This window comes from Podarcis filfolensis (genome assembly GCF_964270895.1).
Source record: "Podarcis filfolensis genome assembly, chromosome: 2".
NCBI lineage: Eukaryota > Metazoa > Chordata > Lepidosauria > Squamata > Lacertidae > Podarcis > Podarcis filfolensis.
In genome coordinates, this window is record NC_139605.1 from 118,706,633 (window position 1) to 118,720,533 (window position 13,901).

Consider the following 13,901-nt stretch of genomic DNA (forward strand, 5'->3'; position numbering starts at 1 on the left):
TGAAAAAAGGGTTATAAATAGGTAAAAACATAATCAAAATGATGTTGGATTGGAAATAAGTGGTATCAGCAACAAAGTTAATAAGAATATGCAAAAATGAATTGATAATGGATGAAAATACAGAGTTATAAAATGTTAAGATATAGAGTTAAGATAAATGAAAGAGGGTAAGGATTTGCTGGTTTGATTATTTAAATGGGAATACAAGAAGGGGAGGTGTGAGGAGGTCAAAGAAACAAGCAAATGGGTTTTGAGCTATGAAAAATGGAATTGTTTTTAATTTTTCTTATTGTTTTTGTGCTTTTATATGTCGTATTTTTATTTTTATTTTTTCTTTTACTATGTGCTCTTGTATTTATGTTTTTGTAATATTTCAATAAATATTTCTTAAAAAAAAAAAAGAGAGTTGCTAAAAGACCCTGATCACCCCCACAGAGTTACAATTTCAAGAGTTCTCTGGGAAGAGGGATTGAGCAGTGTTGTTGCTTTTCCCCTGGGGGTACGCAGGGGCACGCATACCCCCAAACATTTTGTGAATCTTTGTACTTTTGTCCATTTACTGTATTTATTTTCCCTGATTTGAACTATAAAATGGTGGTTTTCTGGAGTCAAAATGAGAGTACCCCTAAACATTTTTTAGAAAAAAGGCACTGACTCTGAGAATTGTAGCTCTGTAAGGGGAATAAGGAGGGACACGGGTGGCGCTGTGGGTTAAACCACTGAGCCTAGGACTTGCCGATCAGAAGGTCGGTGGTTCGAATCCCCACGACGGAGTGAGCTTCTGTTGCTCAGTCCCAGCTCCTGCCAACCTAGCAGTTTGAAAGCGTGTCAAAGTGCAAGTAGATAAATAGGTACCACTCTGGTGGGAAGGTAAACAGCATTTCCATGCGCTGCTCTGGTTTGCCAGAAGCAGCTTAGTCATGCTGGCCACATGACCCGGAAGCTGTACGCTGGCTCCCTTGGCCAATAAAGCAAGATGAGCGCCGCAACCCCAGAGTCGGCCACGACTGGACCTAATGGTCAGGGGTCCCTTTACCTTTTAAGGGGAATAGGGCCCCCTAACAACTATCCACACCCTTGACAAACTTCAGCTCCCATGATTATTTGAGGGAAACCATTTCAGTTTAAAGTGGTATGATAATGCTTTTGAAATATACTCAGAGTCAAGAGTGGATTTCATGCTCTTTATTCAGCTCATAGTGGTGAGGAGGAATGAAAGTCCCCTCAAAGTATCTGCTTTATATACATTATTTACACAATGGGCTGCACGTGATTGGCTAATTCCGGAATTCTACTGTAGGCCAATCAGGTTGTGGATTCTCTTCCATCTGGAGCTGGATTGGGTGGCTCCTGCAGACCAATCATACTGCTGCATTGTTCTAGGACCAATCAGACTGCTGCATTTTGAATCCTATTGTTCTAGGACCAATCAGACTGCTGCATTTTGGATCCTATTCAACTCAGTACATAACAGCTTTAAATATAGCAGCAAGTCACAGGAATCTCCTTTCACCTTCCGGGTCACACACAGAGTTACCTTCTTTTCTCTTCATTTATAGTTGTGACTTATTACGGCCCAAACCTAAGACTAGCTGTACTATACAGTTAATATTTAGGATACAGAGTTCCATCTATCACGGTTCATGGTTGCTGCACTGCAGAGACACAGTACTCTACTCTTGTTGTCATATAGGAGCAAATGTTCAGGATGTCAGAGGTTTAAACAGGCAGAAAGGCCAATGGAATGCAACAAGTAGCCGGTCCAAGACTCACTCCCTTCAGAGTCTTTCCGCAGGATGTGTTTCTGAACTAGGCTGTCAATTTCTGCAGCTGCAAATGTTTCAAGTGGATACATGCACACTGCACCTTTCCCCCATGGGCTCTGCATGCCCTCAGAGTGGGCACAACCAGGGTGGGCAAAATATGGATGTTTATGTTAATTTGTGCTATGTTTGTTCTTGAGCTGAACTTGAATCATCTGTCTAGATCTGACTAGTCCCCCAAGCACTGGGAAGCACATACCTGAGAGAGACCAGAAATTCCCCACTCTTTGTCTCTCTGTTAGCAAGTAAGTCACGGATCTGGCACAGGACATTTAACTTCTGGCTTCGGCTAAACTCAAATCCCCCCCCCCCAGTCTAATATCCCTAGTGCTACAAGACTGTCACAAGAGTGCCTGGTCTAAAATTGTCTATCAAAAACTTCACTCTTGTGGTTTATCCCCACACCAGCTACTCACTTACTGTATTTTTGGTTTTTATGGAAGCCGCCCAGAGTGGCTGGGGGGGGGGGCAGCCAGATGGGCAGGGTATAAATAATAAATTATTATTATTATTATTATTATTATTATTATTATTATTATTATTATTATTATTATCACTATAGGTTTCAGTAAAGCAAACAGTCTAATTTGTCAACGCCTAAATGATTTTGAGCATCAGAACAACTTGGCCACAATAAGGAAATTTTCCCCATGGTATGACCATTTTCCATCTTCCCACTTCGATTCTCTGGCACCCCATCTGTATAACCTAGCAATTCCAAAATATAGATGTGCTTTTACTCTTGAGAGATTGAATGTATTGCCCTCAGCTGTACTTGAGGGACAATTCCAACAGATTCCACACGAAAAACGCTTATGTCCCTGCGGAGATGGCAGCACCGAATCAGTGGCACATGCCCTCCTGGCTTGCACTCTTTATAAAGACCTGAGGAATAAGATTATCACCCCTCTTTTATTGTCTATTCTGGGTTGCCCAACCACTGCCACAGTGTCTTTTCTCCTGGCAGATCAAGAGGAGCAGATGATAGCAACAGTTGCAAGGTTTTTAGCTGGGACAATCAGAATAAGGTCCACTATTTGACTGTTGATTCAGGACCCTAAACTGTGTTTTATATAATCGACTTTTAATTTTGTTCTGTGTATATCGCAATGTTCTTTTGTTGCTATGGCCGATGGCTGATGCAAATAAAGTTTCATTCATTCATTCATAAGTCATATACACCAGTAGTCTAGTTTTAAAAAAACAAAAACCCTAAAAACCCTCATGCTAAACCAGAGATGAGGCACACATGACCCTCCAAATGTTCTAAGACTACATACCCCAACATCCCTGGCCTTTGGCCATGTTGGCTGATGCTGATAGGAACTGGAGCCCACAACATCTGGAAGATCACAGTCCCCCTCCTCCCTGTGCTAAACGTAGTTCTGAAGTCTTGCCTTCCCTACTAGGGCTCTTTAGCACTCACAAAGATGCTCCCATACTTTTTTACAGCCCTTATGTGAGGACATACAACCTTTTCCTCTTCATTATGTGGTGAGTATCTGAAGTCATCTGAAGTCATCAAACATTCTTCAAGCAAGATTTTGCATCTCATCTGAATGCTTTGTGGCATTATCTGACCCCTCCCACCAAGGCAGCTATCATTCCCTTTAACATCAATCTTCAGGGGGTAGGTGCTGTTGTTTATGTTGCTAAAATAGCACTGCCAATTACATAATGGACCCAACATCCATCAAGGATGATTCTGTAGCCAAGACAGCACTAGCCATGCACAAGAGGGAGGATATCAACATGCCCATGGAATCAAGAGATCTTAGAAATACAAAAAAAAAAAAATTAAAAGGGTAGGCGCAAAAAGGGCAGTTTCCCCAAAAAACCAGTTAAAGCAAAATTGGGTGTTTATGAAACAAAACTTTCTCTGTTTCTCTGCAATCCAAATAAGGCTCAATCTAGGGCATTGCTCTTCAGATGGGACCCATTATGGCTTGCAGCCTGATCCAAGTTGGGCCACAACAACACTACAATTATATGAGGGGTTAAAGGTGGCTCCTGGGTCTGAAAAGGTTGAAGACTATTCATATTGGAGAATGTTCCCCCAACTTCCCAGCATGCATGACCAAAGAGCAGGGCAACTCGCTGCCAGGAAACGGAAAGTGTTGAAGATGCCGATCTCCATAAGCAAAAGTCACCCAGTGAGCCTCATGGTTGAGTGGGGATATGAACCCTGGATTTGAACACTATTCCAGACAGATTCTCAAGTTCTTAAGCATTTGTTTAAGGTTCCTCAAAAAATTCAAATCAGCAAATTTAGGGCAGTGTGAGCAGTAAGGTTGCATTGGGTATGCAGTTGAGGAGGGCATATTTAAACATGTATTTTTTGGGGGGGGGCTCAGGCCAAATGTGGCCCTCCAGGGCACTCTTGCAGCCCTTGGGACTCTGCACAGACCACACCCTCTCCCCAGCCACACACCCTCTGGACAAAGAAGTCCATCAGCTTTTTCTTTCCTCGGTTTTCATCTATTTTTTCCCCTATTGAAATATTCCAATCTGTTTGGCCAGGGGGAGAGAGCGAGAGAGCACACAAGGGTGGGGAATGTGCCCAAATGTGTGTCTAATGTAACTCTGTTTGGCCCTCATACTCTCCTCAGGCCACATCTCTCAATGGCCCTTGCTTCAGTCATTGTTTTTCCCTGTCTGAGATGTGGCCTTGTACTCTGATACTGCCTCTTGCATGCCAAGACAGTAGAGAAGGGCGTGTGAGTTTCTAGAAACTAGCCTACTGCACAAAGGTCAACCCTACATTCATTTCTCTGCCTCTGCTCCCTCCCACCAATGGCATAAGGCCCTCAGAAGGTTATCCAGAAGGGAATGAAGTCCTCAGGCTGAAAATGGTTCCCCACCCAGAGAAGGAGAAAATGAGAAATGGCATAATGAACCTTCTGTAGAATCCCTAAGCGCCAAAGGAGCTCTTTTCATCACTCTATATCCTTAAGCCTTCTCCTGTATAGCTACAGAGCTGGCTAAAACTTGTGGTGCCATCCAGGATAATGCTCGGGAAGCCACACCTAAGGTGGCTGATGCCGAGCAAGATGGGCAGGAATGAGGCTTCCACCTGCTCCGTCTCTTTCCCTTGTGAACTCAAAGCATTTTCATTCATCCTAGGCCAGCGTAGTGGCCAACCCACCATTTAATAATACAGGACTGAACATGATAGGAGGAATTGTGTTGCCTTGATAACATCAAGCCTTAAAACGAAGAGACTCCTTTCTGATCGTGCCTGCACATGTTTGACTCCAAGAGACGTACAGCATTTCTGATGGTGAGGGATGCCAAGGTCAGGCAAAACATCAGGGCGCTTTTTCAAAAGGGATGCTAAGAAGGGGCACAAGTCCCAAGGTGGCTCCCTAGACTGGGTGGGTGAGATGTGGCTTGCTCTGGGTGGGGAGACACTCTCTCTGTAGGAGCATGAACATATCTATGGGTACTTCTGGAACCATTCCTGTCACTTGAGGCTCAAGTAGCCTCAGTAGCCCAGTGTGTTTTCCATCAGATTAGAGTTTATCTGGATAGGGGTAGCCTAACTTCTGTTGACTATGCTCTAGTAACCTCTTGGTTGAACTACTGTTGTTGTTGTTGTTGTTGTTTAGCCGTTTAGTCGTGTCCGGCTCTTTGTGACCCCCTGGACCAGAGCACGCCAGGCACTCTTGTCTTCCACTGCCCCTGGCAGTTTGGTCAAACTCATGTTCGTAGCTTCGAGAACACTATCCAACCATCTCGTCCTCTGTCGTCCCCTTCTCCTTGTGCCCTCCATGCTTCCCAACATCAGGGTCTTTTCCAGGGAGTCTTCTCTTCTCATGAGGTGGCCAAAGTATTGGAGCCTCAGCTTCACAATCTGTCCTTCCAGTGAGTTATTTGTGGGGCAACCTCTGTAGGTAGCCAGATTTTTGAGTAAGGTAGGATGGTCCAAACATACATTATTATTATTATTATTAGTAGTAGTAGTAGTAGTAGTAGTAGTAGTAGTAGTATTACTACTACTACTATTATGGCAGCAATTATGTCATGGATGCACTGTTTATCAATCTATGCTCAAGACTGGGCCAATATATTTTGTTTCCTGAAGTGAAGGATAAGATAGCATCCCTCCCTCTTCCACAAACAATCTGATAAGGCTGTCAATTGACTCTTAATTTGACAGTAAGAGGCGGGGGAGAGAAGTATCTTCTACCACATCTGAGACATTGGGGGGAACATGCATCATATAGAGCTCTGTTTGTATGGCCAGAGGTAGGAGTGCCAACTTGAATAAAATGTTGGGGCCCTGTACCACACAATTGATCACAAGATCATTTGAATGGCAATGCCCAGTAACTTTGGATGGGCCAGGCCCTCTCAAATATTTTATATTTTATCGGCTTAATACTAAATAGCCTTTTTTAAAAAATAAATATAAAACTAAAACATTAATCTAAATACAGTGGTACCTCAGGTTACATACGCTTCAGGTTACATATGCTTCAGGTTACAGACTCCGCTAACCCAGAAATAGTGCTTCAGGTTAAGAACTTTGCTTCAGGATGAGAACAGAAATCGTGCTCCGGCGGCGCAGCAGCAGCAGAAGGCCCCATTAGCTAAAGTGGTGCTTCAGGTTAAGAACAGTTTCAGGTTAAGTATGGACCTCCAGAATGAATTAAGTACTTAACCTGAGGTACCACTGTACAATAAGAACATAGAAAAAAGAGAGAAATAAAAGCAGGTAAATAGAAAGAAAGAGAGAGAGAAATAAAATTCAGAAATTAAAGAATTTTCGTTTCTTCGTCTGACCACTGTATATAAACAATATTCATTTCAACCACTCCAGTATAACACCCTAAAAAGCCACTTCTTATAAACAAACATTATCTTCCATCCTCAGATCGAAATGTCATTATTTTGTTTTCGTTTTCATGCAAAAAGTCTATGAGAGGTTTCTACTCTTCAATAAATGTTAACAATGACTTTTCTCTCATTAAACATGACAGTTTCACCATCTCAGCTGAATCTGTTAATTTTAATAGCCATTCTTCCATTGTTGGTAGTGATGAGCCCTTCCATCTTTGTGGATCTAAAAGTCTCGCCGTCAGTGGCGTAGCGTGGGGGTGCAGGGGGGGCTGGCCGCACCGGGCGCAACATCTGGGGTTAGGGCAAATCCACGGGTTAGGGGGCGCAAATTACTTGCCTTGCCCCGGGTGCTGACAACCCACGCTACGCCACTGCTCGCCGTCATAATCAAATATTGAAGCAAAGTTCCATAGTCCTTTTCTAACTGTTTATAAGTTCCAGCAGGAAGAATTCTGGCTTCAGTTGATAGTTAGTCTTCAAAATTCTCCATATCAATGCCAGTGGCGTAGCGTGGGGGGTGCAGGGGGGGGCGGGCCGCACCGGGCGCAACATCTGGGGTTAGGGCAAATCCATGGGTTAGGGGGCGCAAATCCACGGGTTAGGGGGCGCAAATCCACGGGTTAGGGGGCGCAAATTACTTGCCTTGCCCCGGGTGCTGACAACCCATGCTACGCCACTGATCAATGCATATATTTGTATTCAATATGTTTTGGCTTTTTTACATGTTCACCAAGCATGATAAAATGTCCATTTTTTCCATATTCTAAATGATTTGTGTGTATAGGAATTAGTAAGCCAACTCAGTGAGCAAAGCTTTTTTATTATTATTAATGTTAATACCCCTATAGGAACAATATGGATTTCTTTATCCACCAGTTTTGACCAATGGGTTCTCTTATTAGATAACAACAATTCCACCGTATGGCTAAATTGGCTCCCTTCATAATAGCTACTTAAGTTTGGAATGCCCCAACTGCTGCCTGATTGGTGGAAGTATAATCAGTGCTATTTTTTCTGGAAAAAGATGTACCAGAACTCTCCATAAATGCCTACCTTGTTCTCTTCTTATCATGGCAATGAGAGGTGCCAGAACTGAGTTCTGGAAAGTTCCGGCTGAAAAAAAGCCCTGGGTATAATAAAGATTTCTTAAATACGTGATCAGTCCAATTGAAATATAAACTTATTAATTGTTTTAATGCCATTTGTTCAGATGAGCTATTGGTATCCAAATTGGCAGCATCTGAAACAAACAACAAACAAAAAAAAAGAATTGAGTTACAATCATCATTTTAGATGATGGAGAGTCTCAATTTATTCCAATGTATTATATTTGTATTTATACCTTTCCAAACTGTACAAAAACATTTTTTTGCTTAGACAAGCCCACCCAGGTACATAGATGTTGACATGCTTTAATCCCTTTTTAGTTTACTGCTGATTTAGATTGGGTTTTTAAAAAATATTTAAAAAAATATATTTTTATTGGTTTTTACAGATATTTTCTTACATAACATCATACTTTGCAAAATAAAACAATTGGCTCCATGAGCCTGTGACTTCCCTCCTCCCCGAATGATGGTTTTCAAATCTAATCTCCATATACTGCAATTTCCTATATTTCTTATTCCTATTAAATTATATCCTTATAGAAATACTTAAATACAATTAGTAATGAATGATAATTTTATCCTTACAAAACTTCTTATAACCCTACCAACGATGTTAATAGTTTACAGTTGTCTTTCAAATATAGCATAATTTTTTTCCAGTCTTTCTGAAAAGCCTAGTCCTGCTGGTTCTGGATTTTAATAGTTTTGAAAGTTTTTATTGATAAATTTAATATTTCTGGTAAACTGCTTGGAGGTTTTGTTTCAATCAGGTGGTATATAATTATTGCTAAATAAACAAACATAAACAAACTCAGCTGCTAGGCAACCTCCCAGAGGCACCAAGTTGCACCCAACATTGAGGGTTTGCATGATGTCACACATGAATGACATCAAACATGTGTGACACCATACAGCAGCACTGGTGTGCTGGGCTCCTCAAAGGGTCATGCTGAAGATCCAGCCCTCCGGCATGGCTCTGTTGATGAGCACAGTGCACCTTGGAACTTCGTGTGTCATATGTGAGACTGTAGGAGGCCAATAGCCAGCCATTGGAAGGAGGTCTCAAACATTCAGGGCCCCTGGCCTGTTTCTTCTAGATATTGAGGGGACCAAAGACCCCTTGGCCCCCTAGTGTTGGCCCGCCTGCTACCTCCTGCCTTTGCCCTGCCCTGAGTGTACCAGACAAAGGAAGTACAGTCCTTTGTAACTTATAAAGTAGCATTATATGCGTTGGCAGCTAAGAAGATCAGGAGAAAAGAGCTAGAGAAAATAGTGGTCAACTGCAAAGGGGATTTGGACATTTAAGCTGGCATATTTTACCTGAGATTTCCCTGCTATTCTAGCTTATGCAACAAATAATCTCTAGGAGACTTGACCATGGTTTATTGCACCGGTAGTTCTAAATGTTTTTTAAAATGTTTTTATGGTTATTGCTGTTTTACCTTTTGTTCCCCCGTGAACGATGCCATGGCCTTTGGCTAGCGCAATAAAGTTTATGAATGAAGGAAAAGTACAGTTGTACATCTACTTCTGTATCCCTCTGGATACAGAATCTTTGGGTTACAGCCACAACAAACCCAGAAGTGTATCGCTACGCGCACATGCACTCAAACACGCCGTGCATGTGCGCAGAAGTGCGCCTCTATTTATGTAATTTTCAGGTGTGAACGGACCCCTGGAACAAATTAAGTTATTATCCAGAGGGTCCACTGTATGATGATTCTGATGGGAACGCACTGGGTCTCCTTTGCGTAACACCTTAAGCAGGTCCCGCTAGCCATCATATATGAGCCTCCAGCCCAGACAGCATCCACAGAGGCCCATGCAAACTTACAGCAGCCATATATGGCAAGCCTGCCCTACTTCCCAGGCATTGGGTTGGGCTTTAATTGTGGGAGCACAAGTCCCTACATGCAGGGCTGTACCAACAATGGAACACAGTGAAGCTATGAATAAAGGCAGCAGATTCCCAAGAGGGTACCAACTTCCCCCTTCTTCCTCGAATCATTACCACCTTTGCATCATTAAAAAAAAACTGCATGTGGAGAAGGGAATGTTATTACACTTCTTAAATGTGCAAAGCTATAGTGCTCATTTTGCATGGAAAGTTGCCCCCTTCAAGGAGTGCTTGAAAAATTCAATTCTTGTGAACTCTGGTGGGAACTGACCTGATCCTGCAGCTCCTAGACTAATGTGCAGATTACACAGTTTTAGATGTTACACAGATACCAATTGGGATCTTCTTTTTTTAAAAAAGCTGCACTTAGAAGGTTTGTTGAAAGTGGCAACTCTTCAACATACACCAAAAAGAATATCCTGCATAATATACAAAGAGGGGCAGTTTTAAAGGGGAGTTGGCGCCACATTAAAGGCCCAATTCTGGCTTCATGCAGAATGTACCTCCTTATAAAGATGATATCAATCAAACAATATTTTATTGCGGTCCAAAGACCCATAAAACATAAAACATAAAACAATTTCAAAACTAGATACAGTTAAATCAACCAGACAGACAGATGGAAGAAACCAAGGCAGTCATTTTGTTGTATCTAGGGCATAAAAAGGTAAAGGTAAAGGTACCCCTGCCCATACGGGCCAGTCGTGTCCGACTGTAGGGTTGTGCGCCCATCTCACTTAAGAGGCCGGGGGCCAGCGCTGTCCGGAGACACTTCCGGGTCACGTGGCCAGCATGACGAAGCTGCTCTGGCGAGCCTGCACCAGCGCAGCACACAGAAACGCCGTTTACCTTCCCGCTAGAAAGCGGTACCTATTTATCTACTTGCACTTAGGGATGCTTTCAAACTGCTAGGTGGGCAGGAGCTGGGACCAAAGATGGGAGCTCACCCCGCCGCGGGGATTCGAACCGCCGACCATACAATCGGCAAGTCCTAGGCACTGAGGTTTTACCCACAGCGCCACCCGCGTCCCGTCTAGGGCATAATGATTTTTATTTATTATAACCCCTGAAAGAAACTTTGCCACGGCCAGTGGAATTTCGTTTGACGTGTCTTCCAAAAGATATTTAATATGGGAGGCTTCGGATTTTCCCAGCAAATTTGCCAGTATGGGTTTGATCAGTTGATCCCTTGCTTGCCCATATTGCCCACATCGCAATAGGATATGCTTCATACAATCGATGTCCTGGGAACATAAACAAAGCCTGTTCTGAGAGGGGATGCCCCTCAGTCTGCCATTTAGAACTTCTGAGGGAAATACATTTAGTCTGGCTTTGGTAAATAAATGCCGATAGGTAGGTACAGACAAATTCGTAAGGTATGAGGATATCTGAAAGTCGTACCTGTATTGGATTCCAGCTGTGACTGGGCTACAAATTACATATGATTGGGATTGCAGGTCGCTATGTGAGATGTCCCAAAGCCTTTGCCTCAGGGATTCAATGGCAGTGTCGTGACCCAGATGATATAAGAGGGATGATGGCAGTCCAATCAAGGAGGCTTTTATGGCCATCGTTTTCAGCCATGGGCTGACAAACTTCTCATTGGTTAAATGTACTAATAATCCCTTCCCCAGGCCAAATACTGAGATCTTGAGCCAGTATCTCAAGGCAGCCCACCATGCTTTGGTGGAGAGTGGGCATTCACCTGTTTCCAGAAACAGAATTGAATTTGGGACACAGTTTGAGACCTGTAATAGGGACCAAAGAAAGATGATTATCTGCAGGATGTCTTCTCCTGCAGAACTCAGCAATCAGTTGAGTATATGTAATACACTGTTTTAAGTTTCCTGGTCCTGAGCTATATATGGCTTTGTTCACCTGTACCAGCAGGTTGGAATTAGGCAGTTAGCTGATGGCAGCCAATGCCATTCTTTCTGGCATAATATGATGGCGATATTCTTCCCTAAGGAGCAGTCGAGCCACTGCACTTTTGCACTAGCTGCAGCTTCCAGGTCATTCTCACTCCATATATGGCAGCAATCCAATCTTGAGGTCACCAGCACATGGACCAAAGCTGGGAAAAGGCAATCCTAACCACTGAGGTCACTTGGGGCTCTAGTGACAGAGATGGATCCAGTAGTAGCACACCCTGCCTCTATGAACCTGCTCCTTCAACAGGAGTGTGGCCCCATCCAAAACAGGCAATAGCCCCATTATCCAGACTCAGGAACCACCACTACAGCATCTCTGCTGACTGACTTGTACAGTTCCTGTATGGGGAAAATAGTATCCAAATACATTTTGTAGAAATGCATATTTTGATCAAAATACATTTATACTGATTTTTTTTTCTTATTCACCAATTTATACAGAAATGAAACAGAACAAATTTGCAAGTAAACACATACAACAGTGATATCCATCTGGAGATAGACTGATTTGACCATCCCTCTTTGGATCCACATCTGTTCATTTGGGACAGATTTAGTTTGGAGTGATTGGCTACTATGGTCTCCTGCCTCGTGGATCTCTGACTGGGCTACATCTTGAGCTTCTGGCTGGCAGCAGCTTGGAGATTCACACAAAGGTGTGAAATGGAGAAGACCACAAGAACATTTCCATGGCTGTTTTAGGAAATTTCTTCTCACTATAGCAGTTTGGAACAGCAAGCTGGAGCTGGTATCTTGGGTTATCATTGTCAAGTACCATGCATATATGGCTGTGGACATCATGAAATCTTATAATTAATATACCAGGCTTCTACTTCAAAGGCAGGATGTCCAAATCCTCTTGTGGGTGTGGGTGATTGCAGGGAAAGTCTTCATGCCACAGCCTTCTTTCTCCCAGAAGGTTCACACAGCAAATTTGGCATGCATGTAGGTCATGGCGGTAGCCTGGAATGTATTACGCGCTGCGTCTAATCCAAATGGATTCATTTAGGAATTTGATCTGTTTATTTGATTCTGATATAAACTGTCTTGATTTGCACCTTCAGGTCTAATGATCAGGTCAGAAAGCAGTTATCTACTGACTCTCACATTTCCTGTATATTTCACTTAGAGCTCTGAGCACATGACCTTTTGCCATTCTCCATCTTACTTGTAGTCAGAGAAACTGGGGAGGGGGAGAACATTTCACCAAATTTATCCAGTGGAAAGAATATTTTATCTATCATCTATCTATTATCTATCTATCTATCTATCTATCTATCTATCTATCTATCATCTATCTATCATCTATCTATCATCTAGTATGCTAACACTTGCTTTTGAATTATGGTGCTGGACTGCACCATAATGGTCCCATGGACTGCAAGAAGATCAAACCTCTCCATTCTTAAGGAAATCAGCCCTGAGTGCTCACTGGAAGGACAGATCGGGAAGCTGAGGCTCCAATACTTTGGCCACCTCATGAGAAGAGAAGACTCCCTGGAAAAGACCTTGATGTTGGGAAAGATGGAGGGCACAAGGAGAAGGGGATGGCAGAGGATGAGATGGTTGGATGGTGTTCCCGAAGCTACCAGCATGAGTTTGACCAAACTGCGGGAGGCAGTGGAGGACAGAAGTGCCTGGCGTGCTCTGGTCCAGGGGGTCAAGAAGAGTGCTCTGGTCCAGGGGGACACGACTAAACGACTGAACAACAACAACAACATGCTAACACTGCAAATGACAGCAACATAAATTGTATTGTCAGCCTGGCCATCATTTGATGTCCTCCACAATAAGTATTTCAATCTTTTCCATACTTCTTTGGGAGTGAGGCCCCTTGGGCTCAATGAGACTTACATCGGAACAACCCTAATTGGCATCAAGGTGTAAGTCTGTGTCCTATTCTTAGTTGGCATTACCAAATACAATCTCAGTGTAGCTTCCGTCTTAATATATGCACATAGCTATAGGGGCAGTAGTAATCTTTCCATGCTTCATCAGACTATACTGGAGTTGAGCTTTCTTTTGTCATGTGACCCATGGCACTAGGGGTGCTGCAACTGATCTAATAAACTTCAGGTGGTGATTTGACTCTGAGTTTTAGCCGTCTTCAGCTGGGATGACTTAACTGAATTCTGAAACTCTGACTGTGTGTGCATCATACATTTAAAGCACATCCACAGAAACACATCCACACACAAAACCACATTTCCTTCCACCCTCGTTTACAGGAGCTCAGTCCAGTCCTGTATTTCCATGTGGTAGTATGTTCTGGTCTCACCAGAGACCCAACAGGCTCCCT

The 13,901-nt window shown here is 43.0% G+C and overlaps 1 long non-coding RNA gene across 1 annotated transcript; it reads left to right on the top strand.

Annotated features, from left to right (window-relative positions):
• The first annotated feature begins 5,069 nt into the window (after positions 1-5,069).
• LOC310756044 lies at positions 5,070-12,456 on the top strand. Its single transcript, XR_014544680.1, has 2 exons — positions 5,070-5,118; positions 12,044-12,456. It is a non-coding gene; the product is annotated as an uncharacterized lncRNA (long non-coding RNA).
• Positions 12,457-13,901: the final 1,445 nt, after the last annotated feature.